The sequence below is a fragment of the Anopheles ziemanni genome, assembly GCF_943734765.1.
Source record: "Anopheles ziemanni chromosome X unlocalized genomic scaffold, idAnoZiCoDA_A2_x.2 X_unloc_4, whole genome shotgun sequence".
Lineage (NCBI taxonomy): Eukaryota > Metazoa > Arthropoda > Insecta > Diptera > Culicidae > Anopheles > Anopheles ziemanni.
Genome location: NW_026689807.1, coordinates 777,501 through 795,000, shown reverse-complemented (window position 1 = coordinate 795,000; position 17,500 = coordinate 777,501). Strand labels below are relative to the sequence as shown.

The window sequence follows — 17,500 nt, the reverse complement described above, 5'->3', positions numbered from 1 at the left end:
AGTGCGTAAGCCGCCGCTGTGCGCGTAAACCCGTTCCCCGTAGGGAGGAGTCAAGCCGCCGCTTAGAGACGAAGTATGAAGTGTCCTCTTCCACATAGGGCAAGCTAGAATGAACTATCTTACCAGGACCGCCGAAGCAGCGTGGACCAGGGGAGAACTGAACTTTATACTTCACACCACAGTATTGAGTAATGTGCCCTCTTCCACATAGGGCAAGCTGGAATGTTCCATTTTACCCAGGACGGCCGAAGCGGCGTGGACCAGTGGAGGACTACACAATCATGAGGTTTTGATATCGACTTGTGTGTTTCAATAGGATACCGATGGTATGGTTTGAACCGATTTGATTTAGCCATTCTGAAGTCATCACTTGGTTGAAGCGCTGAACTAGGGAGGCATCGTTTACATATATATTGGTTTTCGCATGCTCTACTAGGTTAATGTCATGAGGTTGGCTATCGAGCATGCCCAAGTGATGACTTGATTGTGTGCTTGCTTGAATTCTTCACATTTCATACCATCGGTTAGTTGTCGAATCATTCCTCGATCATAACCTTCGTTCTTGGTTCATGTATGCTCTCTTCCACATAGGGCAAGCTAGAATTAACTATCTTACCCAGGACCGCCGAAGCAGCGTGGACCAGGGGAGAACTATACTTTGTCTTGTATGCCCTCTTCCACATAGGGCAAGCTAGAACTAACTATCTTACCCAGGACCGCCGAAGCAGCGTGGACCAGTGGAGGACTATACTTTGTTCATAACACCACAGTATTGAGTAATGTGCCCTCTTCCACATAGGGCAAGCTAGAATGAACTATCTTACCCAGGACCGCCGGAGCAGTGTGGACCAGTGGAGGACTACACAATCATGAGGTTTGATATCGACTTGTGTGTTTCAATAGGGTACCGATGGTATGTTTTGAACCGATTTGATTTAGCCATTCTGAAGTCATCACTTGGTTGAAGCGCTGAACTAGGGAGGGGCATCGTTTACATATATATTGGTTTTCGCATGCTCTACTAGGTTAATGTCATAGGGTTGGCTATCGAGCATGCCCAAGTGATGACTTGATTGTGTGCTTGCTTGAATTCTTCACATTTCATACCATCGGTTAGTTGTCGAATCATTCCTCGATCATAACCTTCGTTCTTGGTTCATGTATGCTCTCTTCCACATAGGGCAAGCTAGAATTAACTATCTTACCCAGGACCGCCGAAGCAGCGTGGACCAGGGGAGAACTATACTTTGTCTTGTATGCCCTCTTCCACATAGGGCAAGCTAGAACTAACTATCTTACCCAGGACTGCAAAGCAGCGTGGACCAGTGGAGGACTATACTTTGTTCATTACACCACAGTATTAAGTATGGTGTCCTCTTCCACCATAGGGCAAGCTAGAACTAACTATCTTACCCAGGACCGCCGAAGCAGTGTGGACCAGGGGAGGACTATACTTTATACTTCACACACTAGCCATACTGAAGTCATCACTTGGTTGAAGCGCTGAACTACGGCGGGGTAATCGTTTACAGGTTATAATCATATAGCTGCATGCTCATTAGTAGATAATGGAATATTGTATGGCAATATGAGCATGCCCAAGTGATGACTTTGTTTCAAGCTCAACAGGTAGGGTATTGAGTCCTCTTCCACATAGGGCAAGCTAGAATGAACTATCTTACCCAGGACCGCCGGAGCAGCGTGGACCAGTGGAGGACTATACCTTGTCCATTACACCACAGTATTAAGTATTGTGTCCTCTTCCACATAGGGCAAGCTAGAATTAACTATCTTACCCAGGACCGCCGAAGCAGCGTGGACCAGATGAGGACTATACTTTATACTTCACACCACAGTTTTGAGTACGCCTTGCATAAAGTATCTAGTTTGAACCACGAGGGCTCACAATGTAGAACCGCGAGGGCTCTAGTACCGATTCTCTCGGTACGGCTTGGTCCGTGTTCCTTTATGCTTGTACTCTAAGTATTAAGTATTGTGTCCTCTTCCACATAGGGCAAGCTAGAACTAACTTTCTTACCCAGGACCGCCGAAGCAGTGTGGACCAGGGGAGGACTATACTTTATACTTCACACACTAGCCATACTGAAGTCATCACTTGGTGGGGGTGAACTACGGCGGTATCTATCGTTTTGGTTCGGTCTATATAGGGTCGCTTGCATGCTCATTCGAATATAATGTAATTGTGTATGGCAATATGAGCATGCCCAAGTGATGACTTTGTTTCAAGCTCAACAGGTAGGGTATTGAGTCCTCTTCCACATAGGGCAAGCTAGAATGAACTATCTTACCCAGGACCGCCGGAGCAGCGTGGACCAGTGGAGGACTCTATACTTTATACTTCACACCACAGTATTGAGTACGACTTGCATAAAGCCCCTAATGAGAACCACGAGGGCTCTCTCAATGTAGAACCACAAGGGCTCTAGTACCGATTCTCTCGGTACGGCTTGGTCCGTGTTCCTTTATGCTTGTACTCTTAGAAAGTCTCAACCCGGAGGTCTTGACTTTGATTGTCATAGTTGGACTACGACGGGGCATCCGACCATTGCTGATCGAACACCCCTGATTCACCATCTTTCGGGTAGGCGGTACGCGTACCTCCGGACGCGGAAGTCTCAACCCGGAGGTCTTGACTTTGATTGTCATAGTTGGACTACGACGGGGCATCCGACCATTGCTGATCGAACACCCCTGATTCACCATCTTTCGGGTAGGCGGTACGCGTACCTCCGGACGCGGAAGTCTCAACCCGGAGGTCTTGACTTTGATTGTCATAGTTGGACTACGACGGGGCATCCGACCATTGCTGATCGAACACCCCTGATTCACCATCTTTCGGATAGGAGGTGCGCCCACCTCCGACGCGGAAGTCTCAACCCGGAGGTTCGGACTTAGAGTTTTTCCCATTCAAAAGTTTTTCTCTTAGCCATACTGAAGTCATCACTTGGTGAACGATTGAACTAGGGCGGGTTAATCGTTTATAGGTATCATGTGGTTTGCATGCTCTCTTAGGTTAAGGTCATGTGGTTGGCTATCGAGCATGCCCAAGTGATGACTTTGTTTCACGCTTGCTTGATTTCTTCATGATTCCCTGTTATATAGTGTAATCATTCGAGAACAGGGAATCTTTGGTTTTGCTCAACAGGTATTGGATGTCAACTTGGTATCTAGATCGCATTAAGTCTCAACCCTTAGGTTCGGACTTGTATAGTGACATCTTGTTACGGTCTTGAGTCTCAACCCGCAGGTTCGGACTACTTAGTGTTTGATCGAATATAATATGGCAACTTGTGCCTAAGTCTCAACCCGCAGGTTCGGACTTCTGTTTATTTGGCCAATGTATGTATAAGGCAACTTGTGCCTAAGTCTCAACCCGCAAGTTCGGACTTGTGTATTTGTTCGAAGTCATGTATAAGGCAACGTGTGCCTAAGTCTCAACTCGCAGGTTCGGACTTGTTAGTGTTTCGTCAACTTTCATATGGCAACTTGTGCCTAAGTCTCAACCCGCAGGTTCGGACTTGTGTATTTGTTCGAAGTCATGTATAAGGCAACTTGTGCCTAAGTCTCAACCCGCAGGTTCGGACTTGTGTATTTGTTCGAAGTCATGTATAAGGCAACGTGTGCCTAAGTCTCAACCCGCAGGTTCGGACTTCTATAGTGTTTCGTCAATTATCATATGGCAACTTGTGCCGAAGTCTCAACCCGCAGGTTCGGACTTCTATAGTGTTTCGTCAATTATCATATGGCAACTTGTGCCGAAGTCTCAACCCGCAGGTTCGGACTTCTGGAAGGATCACTTGGCCACTAATGATCCTTCCGCAGGTTCACCTACGGAAACCTTGTTACGACTTTTACTTCCTCTAAATCATCAAGTTCGGTCAACTTCGATAAAGCAGACGCGGTTCACGAGGATCCAGCGAACGATCATCTCCAAAGACCTCACTAAATAATCCATCGGTAGTAGCGACGGGCGGTGTGTACAAAGGGCAGGGACGTATTCAACGCTGGCTGATGACCAGCACTTACTAGAAGTTCCGAGTTCATATGGACCATTGCAATCCATAATCCCTACTAAGTGAGTATTTGAGTGATTTCCCGTTCCTCTCGGAATAGGAGACACGCTGCTACCCACATTGTAGCACGCGTGTAGCCCAGAACATCTAAGGGCATCACGGACCTGTTATCGCTCGATCTCATTTTGCTAAACACAAATTGTCCTGCTAAGCAGCGTACCGTAAGTGCACTTGCGCACACGAACAGCGAAGGTGTCAGGTCATACTCCACCGAAAGGTCCTAACCCGTTCCAATCGGCATCGACGCATTAACGCTGACTGCGTTCTAGTTAGCATATGTGAGTCACGTTCGTTATCGGAATTAACCAGACAAATCAATCCACGAACTAAGAACGGCCATGCACCACTACCCTTAAATTTGAGAAAGAGCTATTAATCTGTCTCACCTCCATAAGTTCGGACCTGGTAAGTTTTCCCGTGTTGAGTCAAATTGAACCGCAAGCTCCATTTCATTGTGGTGCCCTTCCGTCAATTCCTTTAAGTTTCAACTTTGCAACCATACTTCCCCCGGAACCTGACTTTGGTTTCCCGGAAGCTACTGAGAGCACCTGGTTGTAGCGTCTCCCAATTGCTAGTTGGCATCGTTTACGGTTAGAACTAGGGCGGTATCTAATCGCCTTCGATCCTCTAACTTTCGTTCTTGATTAAAGAAAGCATCCTTGACAAATGCCTTCGCTTTAGTTAGTCTTACGACGGTCTACGAATTTCACCTCTCGCGCCGTAATACTAGTGTCCCCAACTACTTCTGTTAATCATTACCTCCGGTCTGAGTACAAACCAATGAAAGATTAGACCAAGGTCGTATTCCATTATTCCATGCAAGATTATTCTAGGGCGTTTGGGCACCCTGCTTTAAGCACTCTAATTTGTTCAAGGTAAACGTGAGCGGTCGAGCTCTATGTTACACTTGCACCCGTTGAAGGGCACACCATGACACAGACTTGGTGCCCTACCACACCATTGAGTCGCAACCAGATTCCGACTTGGCCCACCGACCACGGGTTGACCGGGTCGGCGGAGCCGGACTGTGTTGGACAAGTATCAACTTCGAACGTTTTAACCGCAACAATTTTAATATACGCTAGTGGAGCTGGAATTACCGCGGCTGCTGGCACCAGACTTGCCCTCCACTTGATCCTCGTAGAAGGATTTATGCTCTACTCATTCCAATTATGAAACATCATTAAAGAGTTTCATATTGTTATTTCTCGTCACTACCTCCCCGTCCCGGGATTGGGTAATTTACGCGCCTGCTGCCTTCCTTGGATGTGGTAGCCATTTCTCAGGCTCCCTCTCCGGAATCGAACCCTGATTCCCCGTTACCCGTTGCAACCATGGTAGTCCTCTATACTACCATCCATAGTTGATAGGGCAGATATTTGCGAGATCTGTCGTCGGTGCGAGACCATACGATCAGCATCATTATCCAGACTTCAACTCAATGACACGGAGAACCCGCGATTGGTTTGACTAATAAGTGCACCAGTTCCCGCGAGGGTCCTGGCATGTTGCATGTATTAGCTCTAGATTTTCCACAGTTATCCAAGTAACTAGGTTGATGATCTCGTAAATTATAGCTGTTATACTGAGCCTTATGCGGTTTCACATTAAATCTGTTTGTACTTAGACATGCATGGCTTAACCTTTGAGACGAGCGTATATTACTGGTAGGATCAACCAGAATTCCGACTTTGCGTTCGAATGTTCATTGTCCCATTGCACCCGGAGGAGCAAACACCACGTTCTATATGTTGTCAAGTCCGGTAGCACACGGGAGGCGAGCCCCCGTGCGAACCTCATTGCCCTCGTATCACACACACACCCGATGCACCGGACAGGCACTTGAGCGGCATTCGACTCCGCTAAGCGCTCGTGCGCCCGATTGTGCATGCGCTGACGGGGCCTTCATACCCCTACCACAGCGACCTTATGCCAAACTTCCATGAATACTTAGGTGAGCTGACAAGGGCCTTCATTTCCCTACCATCAACTAAAGGACACGCTAGGCGCGTCCGATCATTGCAACTGCGGGGCTTTCATACCCCAATCACCACAGTACGCAATTCACCAGAGTTTAATCACAACCCCCCCGGACATGGCACACTATTAACTTGCAACAAAACTTAGTGTGTGCCGGGCACATCGGTTCCACAAAATCATTCCCGATGTACCCCAATTGGGGTTGCGAACGCATTCACGGTCCTCTGACACACCCAACCAAGCGTGGATACTACATACCTCAAACACCCAGTACACTAACAGACAAATCAACATATGGTTGCTTTCCCCCAGACATTTGCCAATCACTTGGCACCCGGACGGGAACTCGCTCCTGATTGCGCCATTGCCACCCATTTGCCAAGAGCGAGTTCTGTATGTAGATTTCATTTGGAAAGACAACCGTGTACTGGATATTCTATCCGACGATTACAGATGACGAGTACGAGACTCGACTACACTCACGGATAATACATTTTGGGTCGAGATTGCTTTCGGGGTTTTCGATTGGTCTTGCGCTTGTAAACGTATAACTTTGACTTGTGGTAACCTCGGTATGTTAGTCGATCACGTGGTTGTGAACTGGGTAGGGGTGAGCAATCTGTTCACTTGCACTCTGGGTAGGAATATGGTGAGCGCTATAGGTTAAAGATCATGGTATGGTTCCATCGTGATGACTTTCGCTAGATAGTAGTATGTTTGGATAGTTATAACGTTTTTGGCCATTTGTTCATAGTGTTCGGTTCATTCAGGAATTCGATTGGTCTTTGCTTCACACACGTGGTCGATCACTTGGATGTGAACTAGGGTGAGATTAAGGTGTTCACTAGTGCTCTTCGGTTTTGGATCAGTAATGAGCACTTGATTGGTTTCGCATAATATGTATCCATAGTGATGACTCTTTCCAGCTTAAGATTTCGTTACCGGTTTCGAATCCTCCCCACGTTCGCTTTTACTTGGTTAGGTTTTCGAGTGTAGATTTGAAAGCAATCTCATGTATGTATCCCATCTGATATAAGCCACTGACAGTTCATGTCACCTCGTTCAACTCTCGCTGGGTCACAGAAGTATGTTACTGCGCCCATTATCCCTACTCGGATAGGTTCGGTTCGTTCGTTTTATACTACGGTGAGTAAACTCAATTTGTGCATCGCATAGCCATGGAAAGCAAGCTTTCGCGGGCCTCTTCGACTGTTTTGATACGAGCTGTGCCCGTGATGCTTGTCATCCCAGGATACTAGACCCCTTTGGACGACCGCATGACCATCAGAAAGTAAATTCCACGTTCGATTTGGGGTGTGAACCCCGAACATAAAGTCTTTGTGTAGAACCACGAGGGCTCTATAGTACCGATTCTCTCGGTACGCTTGGTCCGTGTTCCTTTATGTTCGTACTCTTGTGAATAAGATTCACGTTCGTTTTGGGATATTTGCTACTGTCACCGTTTGAGTACTATGGGGCTTGAACCCCTAACATAAAGTCTTTGTGTAGAACCACGAGGGTTCTATAGTACCGATTCTCTCGGTACGCTTGGTCCGTGTTCCTTTATGTTCGTACTCTTGTGTGTATAATATTCATGTTCGGTTTGGGATATTTGCTACTTTCACCAGGGTCCCGTTCTTCATACAAGTCTGCCTTGCTAATGTGGTAACTTTATAGTGTAGTTCTGACATCCCAATTTTGGGACTTAGCCGATTTTTCGTATATTTCCATATGACCCATAGGGTCCCTTTCTTCATACAAGCTTGCCTAGGGCGATCGGTCAAAACTTGTCTTACTATTCGATTGGTCTTCGCACTTTCACCCTAGGCAGTTCGCCTAGGTCTGTCTTCTTGAGGAGGCCAAAACCCGAAATAAGGAGGTTCGGCCGACCCTGAAACCTCCCCTGTCTGAACTACACTAACCCGATTTTTCAGGGTCCTCAGCGCCATACAACTTTGCCTAGGTCACTTGTACTCTTGACTTAGGCCATCCGACTTGGTCCGTGTTTCTTCCTAGGGTTCACCTAGGTACTTTGCCTTGCTTGATGTGGTAACTTTTTAGTGTAGTTCAGACATCCTAATTTTGGGACTTAGCCGATTTTTCATGTATTTCCATATGACCCATAGGGTCCCTTTCTTCATACAAGCTTGCCTAGGGCGATCGGTCAAAACTTGTCTTACTATTCGATTGGTCTTCGCACTTTCACCCTAGGCAGTTCGCCTAGGTCTGTCTTCTTGAGGAGGCCAAAACCCGAAATAAGGAGGTCCAGCCGACCCTGAAACCTCCCCTGTCTTAACTACACTAACCCGATTTTTCATGGTCCTTAGCGCCATACAACTTTGCCTAGGTCACTTGTACTCTTGACTTAGGCCATCTGACTTGGTCCGTGTTTCTTCCTAGGGTTCACCTAGGTACTTTGCCTTGCTTGATGTGGTAACTTTTTAGTGTAGTTCAGACATCCCAATTTCGGGACTTAGCCGATTTTTCATGTATTTCCATATGACCCTTAGGGTCCCTTTCTTCATACAAGCTTGCCTAGGGCGATCGGTCAAAACTTGTCTTACTATTCGATTGGTCTTCGCACTTTCACCCTAGGCAGTTTGCCTAGGTGTAGCTTCTTGAGGAGGTCAAAACCCAAAATAAGGAGGTTCAGCCGACCCAAAAACCTCCCCTGTCTAAACTACACTAACCAGATTTTTCAGGGTCCTCACCGTCATACAACTTTGCCTAGGTCACTTGTTCTCTTGACTTAGGCCATCTGACTTGGTCCGTGTTTCTTCCTAGGGTTCACCTAGGTACTTTGCCTTGCTTGCTGTGGTAACTTTTTAGTGTAGTTCAGACATCCCAATTTTGGGACTTAGCCGATTTTTCATGTATTTCCATATGACCCATAGGGTCCCTTTCTTCATACAAGCTTGCCTAGGGCGATCGGTCAAAACTTGTCTTACTATTCGATTGGTCTTCGCACTTTCACCCTAGGCAGTTTGCCTAGGTGTAGCTTCTTGAGGAGGTCAAAACCCAAAATAAGGAGGTTCAGCCGACCCAAAAACCTCCCCTGTCTAAACTACACTAACCAGATTTTTCAGGGTCCTCACCGTCATACAACTTTGCCTAGGTCACTTGTTCTCTTGACTTAGGCCATCTGACTTGGTCCGTGTTTCTTGCTAGGGTTCACCTAGGTACTTTGCCTTGCTTGATGTGGTAACTTTTTAGTGTAGTTCAGACATCCCAATTTTGGGACTTAGCCGATTTTTCATGTATTTCCATATGACCCATAGGGTCCCTTTCTTCATACAAGCTTGCCTAGGGCGATCGGTCAAAACTTGTCTTACTATTCGATTGGTCTTCGCACTTTCACCCTAGGCAGTTTGCCTAGGTGTAGCTTCTTGAGGAGGTCAAAACCCAAAATAAGGAGGTTCAGCCGACCCAAAAACCTCCCCTGTCTAAACTACACTAACCAGATTTTTCAGGGTCCTCACCGTCATACAACTTTGCCTAGGTCACTTGCACTCTTGACTTAGGCCATCTGACTTGGTCCGTGTTTCTTGCTAGGGTTCACCTAGGTAGTTTGCCTTGCTTGATGTGGTAACTTTTTAGTGTAGTTCTGACATCCCAATTTTGGGACTTAGCCGATTTTTCATGTATTTCCATATGACCCCTTGGTCCATCGTTGGACCAAGAATAACGGCAAGTTGGAGAAGAGATAGCAAGCTTGCGTAGAACAATTATATTTGGTGCATGGTATCACCAACAAAAAAGTATATGGGGCCAAGGTGCTGGCTGGCCTCCAAAGTGGAGATATGGGCGATCCAAAGTTTGTACCCAAGTACGAACAAGTATGGAAAAAACAGGGTAAGGTACCAAGTACCATTAATAACTTCGGCTGTAGATGGCCGAGCGAGGCAAACGGCTCACCGTTGGAAAGGTCTTGGGGAGACCTATCTACCCTGAAAGTTTCATGAGGCTGAGTTGAAAGACCACGGAGATATTAGGTGATGATGGTCCAATTCGGGGACCAAGTCGCAGGAAATGGCGCTTGACCAAAATCACCCTTGGAAGGTGAATACCGGCTTACCGGTAAGAGATAGCGACTTGGCGTAGAATATTCATAAGTTGGGCGTGTAGAGACGCAACTTTTATTATATGGGGCCAACCCGGTCAGGGTGCTCCAAGTCGGTCGTTTGGTTGGTTTATGGTTTGGGCCGACCACGTGGTGTACCAAGTTGAGGTACCTTTCATGAATTATAACTCGGTCAGTTTGCCACCGAGCGACAAGCTGCGGTGTGTTTTGGAATGGTCTTGAGTGGGACTATCAAGCAAAAATACAAACAGAATATCAGCTTGTCCATGGCCGAAGCTATTAGTGAAACATATAGCAAAATGGGTCCGAAAACGAATGAAATGGGACTTGGACCAAGAATAACGGCAAGTTAGAGAAGAGATAGCAAGTTGGCGTAGAACAATTATATTTGGTGCATGGTATGACCAACAAAAAAGTATATGAGGCCAAGGTGCTGGCTGGCCTCCAAAGTGGAGATATGGGCGATCCAAAGTTTGTACCCAAGTATGGCAAAAACTGGTAGAGGTACCTTTCATGAATTACTGCTCAGGCTGTATGGCACTTAGCGGGACGCTTGGCTCTGGTATTGAATAGTCTTGAGTGGGACTATCAAGGAAAAATACGAACAAAAAATCACCATGTCCACGGACGAAGGTATTAGCGAAACTTAGAGCGAAATTGCGACCAAGTCGCTGGAAATGGCCCTTGGACCAAGTATACCGTCAAGGCGGTACGAGATAGCGAGTTGACGTGGAATATTTATAAGTTTGCCTCCACGAGACGAAAGTTTAGTTATATGGGGCCAACCCGCTCAGGGTTGTCCAAGTCGGTCATATGGCTGATCGAAATTTTCGACCAAGTACTGAGAAAACAGGGTAAGGTACAGTGTACCTCGAATAACTTCGGCTGTAGATGTCCGAGCGAAGCAAACGGCATAGCGTTGGAAAGGTCTTGAGGTGCTCTAGGCACCCTGAAAGTATGAGAAAGCTATCTGGAAAACTCGTGGAGATATTAGAGAAACATAGGGCCCAAAAGATACCAAGTCGCAGGAAATGGGCCCTCCTTGAACACCCTAAAATCCCAATTACGGCTAAGTTGCAGGCCAGCTAGCGAAGTGAAATGTTCTAGGCATAACTAGAACACGTTAAGGCGCAACTTTATGAATCAGAACTTTTTTCGATATCTGGTCCCCAAAGGGGGGATATGGGCGATCCAAGGATTTTTCCAAGTTTCGGTACTTTTTACGGTATCGCTCATAGCTCCGGCTGTATGCAAGCAAATGACAATCTAAGACATGATTTGGAAAGGTAATGAGCAGTACTAACTTACGTTAGAACACAGCGAAGCGCTATCGGTTCATGGCAAGGCCGATAGAAGCAGTCAAAGATGAAAAATGTTGACAAAATGAACAAAAATTACCTTGGTACGCGAATAGCGGCCAGGGATGAAGAGGTACGAAGGTGGTGTAGAACAATTATAATTAGGGCTTGGTACGCTCTAAAAGTTTGCCGAAGACCGCAAAGCGCTCAGACCCATAGAAAGTGGCCATTTGGGCCGAACAGTGCGTGCAAAGAGGTGAAAATGCAAAAATTGCACTTTGGGGGGCGATTTGCGGGGGGAAGGAGGGGTCGGAGGGCAAAATGTCCCTTGACCAAAAAGTTTTATCTCGTCGAGATCTACAACATTGCCGAAGACCGCAAAGCGCTAGCTCGCAATCGAAAAATCGAGATTTTGAAAATTTTCTAAGTCTTTGGCTCCCTAAGGAAAAGTTTCAAAAATCACGTTTGTCCCCAATTTTGAAGGGGAAGGAGTCGGTTCCGGGGCATGGTGTCTTCGGCAAAAAGTCTTATCTTTTTGCGTACTTTCGACTAGTTCAATAAAAATTTTTGACCCAAAAATTGTTCGGCGGACCCCTAGGTCGAAAAACCCGAAAAAAGTCGAAAAAAGTCGAAAATGTCGAAAAATGAGAAAACCTCATATTCGGACTCTACACGAGCCCCAGATATTGAAAAGTGAAATCCGCGGTCGATTTGGAACAAAAAATTGACCTAGGCAAAGTTGTATGGAGGTAGGGACCCCTGAGAAAAAAGTTTGGTCCCGAGGCTCCTTGGACCACCAAGTCCCTAGGTCGGACCAAAATCGGAAAAAATCCGACCAAAGTCGAAAGTGTCGAAAATTTTAAAAAACCCCTTTTGGGGCCCTATGGCCTCCCTAGATAATGAAAAGTGAGGTCCGCGGCCGATCCGGAAGAAAAACTTGACCTAGGCAAACTTGTATGACGGTGGGGACCCAAAAAAATTTCGATGAGTGTAGTTTAGACAGGCCGGAAAATGTATCGGTGGTCCGTATCAAGGGACGTCTTTTAGTTCCATGGGGTGGTGGTCGTCGAACAAAGTCGCCTAGGTCGACCACCAGAAAGACCAGTCGTGTTGTAATGGATGTTTTGGCCACTTTGCTAGGGAAACCTAGTAGGTCGAAGCAAATTTGGGGTTCGAGATGAGTTGGTGAAAGTTGGTCCAACCTAGGTGTGCTTAGTGGAGGTTGACCATGAAAGTAGAGCATGATGGGAATGACCATAACTTTGGTTCTAGATGTCGGATCGGTACACTTTTGGCAGTTTTGGAAAGGTGAAGGCCTGCTCTAGCTATGTTTCCTACCAAGCTGAGCGCCTACTAGTGACCCGGAGGAGGTATTAAGGGTCAAAGGCAAAAAGGGGTACCCTAAAGTGCGTGTGACCAAGAAAATGGGAAAAACGGTATCGCCTATAGCTCAGGCTGTATGGCTCGGATCGGAAAGCTTGGATATGCGTTGGAAAGGTCTTGACGAGCGCTAGCTATGTGTTCTACCAAGCGAAGCGCTAGGTGTTGAGCAAGTCGGTCATATTAGAGGGCAAAGGTGAAAAATGGTGGTTTAGAGGCGAAAATTCACCTTATGATCGAAAATAGCGGGCGAACGATAAGAGCTACGAACACGGCGTAGAACAATCATAAGTACGTTACCACAAGACCTAACTTTGGCCAATATAGAGCGAGAAGATCGGAGGTACCCATCAGGGTGATATGGCTGGTTCAAAGTTGGACCAAAACGAGACTTGAGAAATGGGTTGAAACACGGTATCGCGAATAACTCAGGCTGTATGGAACGGATCGAAAAGCTAAGATCAGTGTTGGAAAGGTCGAACCGAGCGCTAACTATAATCCCAAACAACCGAAGCGCTAAGTGTTGAGCAAAACTGAGTTATTAAGCGACAAAGTGGAAAAATAATACCAAAATGGCCAAAAATCACACAAGACCAAGAATACCGAGCAAGCGGTAAGAGATAGCGGGTTGACGTAGAATACTTATAAGTTTGCCTCTACGAGACATAAAAGTCGTCCATATAAAGCGAGAAGATCGGACCACTCTGGAAGGGTGATACGAGTGGTCAAAAATTGGCAAAAATGAAACATGGCTAAAATGGATTTGACTTGTGCACCGTATAGCTCCGGCTGTATGGCATGGATTGTTAAGCTAGGATATGTTTTGGAAAGGTAACACCCAGCGCTAGATACGACTAGAAGAAAGCAAAGCGCTAACTAGCATTATTTGGAAGTTATTAAGTGTCAAAGTCGAAAAATGTTACCAAAATTGAAACTCGAGTACATTGGGCCAAAAAGTACAAGTTGTGAAATTTGGACTTACGAGTAAAATACCGAGCAGGCGGTAAGAGATAGAGACTTGGTGTAGAACAATTATATGTTGGGCATGTTATAACCTATATTTGGCCCGAACATAGTGACGAGATCGGTGGTACCCAAAAGGGTGGTACAGGTGTTAGATGGTTTTCCCAGAGCATAAGCTCCACATGATATGGAAAACGGGAAACATCATAACTTCGGCTGTATGGCATGGAATGGAACGAACAAGGTATCGATGGAAAGAGAAAAGGTAGCGCTAACTATAATTCCTACCAAGCAAAGCGCTAGCATGTGACCGTTCGGGTGTTATTGTGAGTCAAAGTCAGAAATTGTTACCACGAGAGGCGAAAATCCGACTAAGTCCATGAATACCGGGCTGGCGGTAAGAGATACGGCTTGGCCGTAGAACATTTATAAGTTGGCCAATACAAGACCTAAGTTTCGTCCATAGACGACAAGAAGATCGAAGATACGTGAAGGTGAGATATGGGCGTCCCAAAGTGGGCCTTTGAAAAAGTGACAAACTTCCCTTATAACAGCATACACCAAATATCTCTGGCTCTATGGCACCGAATAAGAAGTTGAGCTCAGCGATAGAAAGGTGATAGTCAGCGCTAAATATCATTGGAACAGAGTGAAGCGCTAAAGGGAAAGGATCTTGGTGATATAAGGTGACAAAGTCGAGAAAAGTTGCCTCAAAATCATGAAAAATGTGAAAAAATGGCTAAGTCCCGGGTGCCTTAAGGGCAGGTTGATCGAATGTACCGAGCTGGCGGTACGAGATAGAGACTTGGTGTAGAACAATTATATGTTTGGCATGGCAAGACCTACATTTGGCCAATACAAAGTGAGAAGATCAAAGAAACCCGTAAGGGTGATATTGGTGTCCAAAGGTAAAAAGCACTAAGTCTTGGGAAACTTATATGAAGAAAAAGGACCCTGATGGGTCATATAGGATGGATCGAAAAATCGGCTAAGTCCCAAAATGGGGATGTCAGAACTACACTCAAATGTTACCACACCAAGCAAGGCAAACTTATATGAAGCAAAGGACCCTGATGGGTCATATGGTATTTTTCGTAAAATCGGCTAAGTCCCAAAATGGGGATGTCAGAACTACACTAAAAAGTTACCACACCAAGCAAGGCAAACTTATATGAAGGCAAGGACCCTGATGGGTCATATGGTATTTTACGAAAAATCGGCTAAGTCCCAAAATGATGATGTCAGAACTACACTAACAAGTTACCACACCAAGCAAGGCAAACTTATATGAAGCAAAGGACCCTGATGGGTCATATGGTATTTTACGAAAAATCGGCTAAGTCCCAAAATGGGGATGTCAGAACTACACTCATGTGTTACCACACCAAGCAAGGCAAACTTATATGAAGGCAAGGACCCTGATGGGTCATATGGTATTTTAGGAAAAATCGGCTAAGTCCCAAAATGATGATGTCAGAACTACACTCAAATGTTACCTCAATGGACTCAATACCCTACCTGTTGAGCTTGAAACAAAGTCATCACTTGGGCATGCTCATATTGCCATACAATATTCCATTATCTACTAATGAGCATGCAGCTATATGATTATAACCTGTAAACGATTACCCCGCCGTAGTTCAGCGCTTCAACCAAGTGATGACTTCAGTATGGCTAGTGTGTGAAGTATAAAGTATAGTCCTCCCCTGGTCCACACTGCTTCGGCGGTCCTGGGTAAGATAGTTAGTTCTAGCTTGCCCTATGTGGAAGAGGACACCATACTTAATACTGTGGTGTAATGAACAAAGTATAGTCCTCCACTGGTCCACGCTGCTTCGGCGGTCCTGGGTAAGATAGTTAGTTCTAGCTTGCCCTATGTGGAAGAGGGCATACAAGACAAAGTATAGTTCTCCCCTGGTCCACGCTGCTTCGGCGGTCCTGGGTAAGATAGTTAATTCTAGCTTGCCCTATGTGGAAGAGAGCATACATGAACCAAGAACGAAGGTTAGATCGAGGAATGATTCGACAACTAACCGATGGTATGAAATGTGAAGAATTCAAGCAAGCACACAATCAAGTCATCACTTGGGCATGCTCGATAGCCAACCCTATGACATTAACCTAGTAGAGCATGCGAAAACCAATATATATGTAAACGATGCCCCTCCCTAGTTCAGCGCTTCAACCAAGTGATGACTTCAGAATGGCTAAATCAAATCGGTTCAAAACATACCATCGGTACCCTATTGAAACACACAAGTCGATATCAAACCTCATGATTGTGTAGTCCTCCACTGGTCCACACTGCTCCGGCGGTCCTGGGTAAGATAGTTCATTCTAGCTTGCCCTATGTGGAAGAGGGCACATTACTCAATACTGTGGTGTTATGAACAAAGTATAGTCCTCCACTGGTCCACGCTGCTTCGGCGGTCCTGGGTAAGATAGTTAGTTCTAGCTTGCCCTATGTGGAAGAGGGCATACAAGACAAAGTATAGTTCTCCCCTGGTCCACGCTGCTTCGGCGGTCCTGGGTAAGATAGTTAATTCTAGCTTGCCCTATGTGGAAGAGAGCATACATGAACCAAGAACGAAGGTTATGATCGAGGAATGATTCGACAACTAACCGATGGTATGAAATGTGAAGAATTCAAGCAAGCACACAATCAAGTTATCACTTGGGCATGCTCGATAGCCAAACCTCATGACATTAACCTAGTAGAGCATGCGAAAACCAATATATATGTAAACGATGCCTCCCTAGTTCAGCGCTTCAACCAAGTGATGACTTCAGAATGGCTAAATCAAATCGGTTCAAACCATACCATCGGTATCCTATTGAAACACACAAGTCGATATCAAACCTCATGATTGTGTAGTCCTCCACTGGTCCACGCCGCTTCGGCCGTCCTGGGTAAAATGGAACATTCCAGCTTGCCCTATGTGGAAGAGGGCACATTACTCAATACTGTGGTGTGAAGTATAAAGTTCAGTTCTCCCCTGGTCCACGCTGCTTCGGCGGTCCTGGGTAAGATAGTTCATTCTAGCTTGCCCTATGTGGAAGAGGACACTTCATACTTCGTCTCTAAGCGGCGGCTTGACTCCTCCCTACGGGGAACGGGTTTACGCGCACAGCGGCGGCTTACGCACTATGGCAGTCATGGATGCCTTACGTTTCTATGAAAAGTGTGTTCCTCCCCTGGTCCACGCTGCTTCGGCAGTCCTGGGTAAGATAGTTAGTTCTAGCTTGCCCTATGTGGAAGAGGACACGTAGACTTACTGTGGTGTGAAGTATAAGGTTCAGTTCTCCCCTGGTCCACGCCGCTTCGGCGGTCCTGGGTAAAATGGATTCATCCAGCTTGCCCTATGTGGAATGAGGACACTTTATGCTTCGTCTCTAAGCGGCGGCTTGCTCCTCCCTACGGGGAACGGGTATACGCGCACAGCGGCGGCTTACGCAAGTTAGTCACCCTCGGCAGTGGATCACTCGGCTCATGGATCGATGAAGACCGCAGCTAACTGCGCGTCATAATGTGAACTGCAGGACACATGAACATTGATAAGTTGAACGCATATTGCACGTCGTGGGAACCTACCATGATGTACAGATGACTGAGCGCTTATATTTGAGAAATGTATCGCATACATTTAACTACGCCGTGACACCCGTCACGAGACGTGCACCATGATGTTAACTAGGGTCGCGAC

The 17,500-nt window shown here is 46.2% G+C and overlaps 1 non-coding gene across 1 annotated transcript; it reads left to right on the top strand.

Annotated features, from left to right (window-relative positions):
* The first annotated feature begins 17,259 nt into the window (after positions 1-17,259).
* Positions 17,260-17,414, top strand: LOC131292208 (5.8S ribosomal RNA). Its single transcript, XR_009189896.1, has one exon. It is a non-coding gene; the product is annotated as a 5.8S ribosomal RNA (ribosomal RNA).
* Positions 17,415-17,500: the final 86 nt, after the last annotated feature.